The following is a 4,800-nucleotide window of genomic DNA, read 5'->3' as shown; positions in this document are numbered from 1 at the left end:
GTCAGCGACCCGTTAGTGATTCAAATTAATCGTTTAAAAACGGAGTTGAGGATAAGTTGTGGTGTACTATGTGTAAGGGCATGTTTGGGGGACCTATCAAAGGCTAGCTGGAGGTCCCACACTACTAGTTAGTCGGTGGATCTAATGGCTGTAATGATTTTTATTGTCTTCATTATTAAGTCAAAACAAAAATCAGACCATTCATCTTACTGGTCATCAACATCTGAGGCTGATCATGCTGCAACATTGTACCATTGTGGGCTTCCACACGTTGGAATGGCATATTGCAGTAATATGAATATATATTCTGAATGGCATCATAACAATGATTTACCTGCTTACTACCAGTAAATTCTTCTCATCTAAGTTTAAATCCTCTTATAGCGGTACTCACCATATTTCCAGACGTTTGCACTTGTGAGAGTCGAACCCAGGAGGAGGAAGCCCTTATTGAAGCTAGTAATATATATTCCATGAATATCACATTATTTATTAGTGATCTTACTTTGAATAATATTATAATGATTAGTACACCATTTCTTATATAACTACCATGCTAAGAAAAGGAGACATAAGAAATCAACTATATAAAGAGAAAGCAAACAAAGGAGACAAGAAAATCCAAACAATAAAGGTTTGTTTTTATTGTGCTAATGTTGTGATATAACTAATTTTAATAACAAAGATAAGCCATCTTTTGTTTTCTAGCTTTTATTTTTATTGTATCAAAACTTATATTGAATAATATATTTTATTGTTTTCCATAACTCATACAAAAAACCAATTTGTAAAAGTACAAGTTAGATAAACAGTTTTGCACTAAGTGTGAGAATTTTGCTTTGGAGAAAGGGGCTTTAATAAAGATACTTAGAAACATAATAACAATTCCAAAGAGATCAAACAAATTTAATAAAAAACTAAAAAAAGAAGCTTCTTTATAACCCACCCATCTTACAAATGCCCCCATCTCTCCCTTTCATTCTCAACAATGAGAAAGATGGTTACTAGATAAAAATGGTTACTAGATAAAAAGGGCAACTTAAAAAAATATAGAAAATTACAAATCTACCCTCCTCCATAGTATTATTATTCTAGTCCATACATTGATAGTGTTCAAGTAGCCTATTGGCTTCTCTAATCCCACTAAAATAAGCCCCACGAGTTGTAGAGTAATGAGTTCTATGTGTTGCTTCCCCTGCAAAAAGGATTTGAAGTGGGTGTGAACCACTCTTGGTCAATGGCTCAGCCAATGTGTCCATGTCACAAATACTTGAACCAACTGCAACATAACTATATGAACCCAAAAACAAGGGATCACTCCCCCATTTAGTCTTTAAAACCTTAACAAGATTTAACTTTGATGAGTTCTTGATCACATTCCCATTACATTGTGGTTCATGGGAATCGGACGAACTCGATAAAAAGGTGGACAAAGTTGTAGAAACTTCATCAAGAATCACTTCATCTGAAAGTGTTTCCAACTTAAGTGCTTCCTCACCTGCAAACCAAGATAACAACACTCTTGATTTTTTATAAATTGGTGACACCGAAGCCGTCCTCCTAATCCACCATGGGATTTTCGGATTCTTAACTCCTGAATCACTCTGATGGAACACCAATTGTAGGAATGGGAATTGGTGGAAGTCCGAAAAATCCGGGCTTAATTGCATGAAAAGCTTGTTGACAACACCATACCCGAGTCTTGAAATGGCATCGATCTTGTGATCCGGAAGTGGTGGATAGAATTTAAGCATACCCTTGTCGTCAGAATCACGAATTCCGGCTTTGAGTACACCTAATGAAACTGTGACAATAACATGGTCAGCTAATAAAGTTGTACCATCAAGAAAGTGTAACTTCACTGGTCTTGTATCATCATGACCATGTTGTTGTGTTACAACTTCACTTTCTTGTTGCCACTCAATTTTACACACTTTTTTTCCTAGTTGAATGACCCCACATGGTAAAATAGATGCTAATGATTCTATAACCCTTGAGTATCCTTTTGCAATGGTGATTTCTTCACCAGGACACATGACATACTCACTTTCTGCTTTGTAATCAAGATTATACAAATCATTAGCAGATGTATAAGTTCTTTGAGTGTTTTCTTGCATTGCAAAGATTGCCTCTTCTAACAACTTCCTTTTCCAATTCCCATTCTCAATTCCATTCCCATTCACCTCTTCTTTTTCCTTTCTTGATTCCATTTCCCAATAATATTCAAGACCTTTCCTAAGAAAAGATCCAACACTTCCATTCCCTTTTCCTTTTCCAATTCCAACACCAAATGATTTCCTTTTCCCTTGTGCAAAATCCATCAAATTCTTGAAAACATTTGAAACATGATCAACTAAAAATGGATTCAACACATACCCATTTTCAGCAATGGTGATGGGATCATCAAGAAACCCATCCATGCACTCCCATGGCTCATCTGATTCCATGGAACTGGATTCATGAGCTATCTCATAAACAGGACTACCACCAATTCCATGGATCCAAGTAGCACCCATTTCAATTCTATCACCACCAAACTCTGAGGTGTTAATCCTACCACCAATTCTATTACCACCTTCAATAACATGAAGCTCAAATCCACCTTTAACAACAAGTGATTTGTAAAGCTTGTTTGCAGCTGTTAAGCCTGCAATTCCTGCTCCAACTATCACTATTCTTGGCTTCTTCACCACCATTTTTTTTTTTTTTTGCAATGAAAATTTGAACTTTTTTTTTTCAAGAAAATGGAAAAAGATTTGTGGGTGTTTAAGGAAAGTGGATTTGGTTTGTGGGTCTTGAAGAAAAGATAGTGATGTTGAGTTTATTCCACCATTTTTGCAACAAAAGTTTAAACTTTTTTCAAGAAAATGAATAAAGATTTGTGGGTGTTTAATGAAAGATGGTGAAATTGAGTTTATTTCACCAAGAAGAAGCAGGGGGTGCTTAGGATATAGTTATGGAGAGAGTATATATAACAAATGGTGGTGAAAGCTTGTAGGGAAGGTACTGAATGTACAATTTATAATTTTTGTAAGCACTGTGGAGTGTGTGCCCACATTTGCTTTTGTTTATTTATTGAAAACGTTTTAGATGTTGGTTTTATGTCTAATGTGTTATTTAGAGAAAAATCATCAAAATCTCTATGTTTTTTCATTTTTATATTTATAAGATACAATTTATTATTTAAGTTTTTGTTTATCTAGTTATGAAATAAACTAACTTACACACATGCATGCATACATGCACCTATATACATAAAAAAATTACTTAGAATCTACAAACGACTCATTTTCTATCTGCTTTTTTACTTTTACGTAAATTTTTCTTTTGTTATCTATAACCTTTTTATTGACTAGATGTTTGTTTTATGTCTAATATGTTATTTAAGAAAAATCCTCAAAATTTTTATATTTTATCATTTGTATGTTTATAAGTTAATTAATATTTATAATTCAAGTTTTATTTATCTAGTTATGAAATAAAGAAAACTAATTTACACACAGATATATACACACATATATATATACACACTTGACATATACGAACAACGATTCATTTTATATATGCTTTTTTACTTTTACGTATTTTTTTTGTCACCTATCACCTTTTTATTGGCGTGTTCATTTTGTTTTTCATTTTTATACTTTATTTTCTTAAAAAGTTTAATTAAATTTATATATTTGAGACATGTCTACTGATAGATGAACATAAAGTGAATACACCGAATTTAATCATATCTATAACTATAGAGGTAACTCAACTAAAAATTGTCGTATAATATAAAAATAAAAGTAAAAAAAATTATTAATTTTTTATGTTCTCTACTATTTAGTAATAGAACTTTGCCAATATTAAAAATATATAATCAAAAGTGATTGATGGATAAGAAATGCTTTAATTTTATATTTATATACTTAATAAAATGGGGAAAAAGGTGGGCAAGACCATAAGTTTAGAAGATTTTTGCTGTGTGCCAATTAAATTATTGAATTTCCTATATTTTTATAATGAAAAGTTATTATAAGATTATATTAAACATAGAAAAATATTAGGTTAATTATGTCTTAAAGCAAGTGAGCTGCTTTTATTAGTTTAATCATCCACCAACAGTAGCCAAACTAATACCTAAGGTGGGTATGTTTCTACATCAACTTAGATATTTTATATTCCTAAATATTGCCATAATGGTTAAGTTATATCTTTAAATGTATTAAAAATGTGTACAAAATACGATTGATTTAATATGTTATGGATGATACTTTTTTGTAATTGTGCAAATATAGTGTTGAAAGGAGATATTGATGCGTATATTAAGAGATAGCAACTAGTTGATAATTGAGTTGGTGTCTCATTCATGTGGGGTAAAATATCAAGATACTTGTTCAAGTTTATTTCTATGTTTGTTTATATGATTGAAATTATTAACTTCAACTTTCTACTATAGTGATGATGATGGTGATTATGATTGAAGTTATGTTAACATGACTTGAAGATTGCCGCTTTTTTATGTCTATGTTTTTATCTCTTTATATGTTTTTATGTTGGGGTTGAATGAATTATTGATATAATTCAAATTTTCAGATACTTCAAACTTTTTTATTCTTTGGCTCTCTTCTTATCTTTTCTATGTTATAATTCTCTCACACATACTACTGACATTGAAAATTGAAATAATAATAATCATTAAGTAATCAAAACGTAAAGTAAACAATAAACATATCTAGCTTTTGGGTTATATTTCAGTAGATATTTGAAATTTCACTCGCCTTTGTGTTTTTTTATCTCATAAATTATGATTTT

The 4,800-nt window shown here is 31.2% G+C and overlaps 1 pseudogene; it reads right to left on the bottom strand.

Moving 5' to 3' along the window:
- Window positions 1-989: 989 nt before the first annotated feature.
- LOC143575605 (putative polyamine oxidase 5 pseudogene) lies at window positions 990-2,807 on the bottom strand (annotated as a pseudogene).
- Between the last annotated feature and the right edge of the window lie 1,993 nt (window positions 2,808-4,800).

The sequence above is a fragment of the Bidens hawaiensis genome, unplaced genomic scaffold (genome assembly GCF_021521415.1).
Source record: "Bidens hawaiensis isolate Kalapana, Puna unplaced genomic scaffold, B.hawaiensis_p1.1 tig00027545_1, whole genome shotgun sequence".
Classification (NCBI taxonomy): Eukaryota; Viridiplantae; Streptophyta; class Magnoliopsida; order Asterales; family Asteraceae; genus Bidens; species Bidens hawaiensis.
Note: the sequence above shows the minus strand (reverse complement) of the source record. Positions and strands in the feature narration are given on the sequence as shown.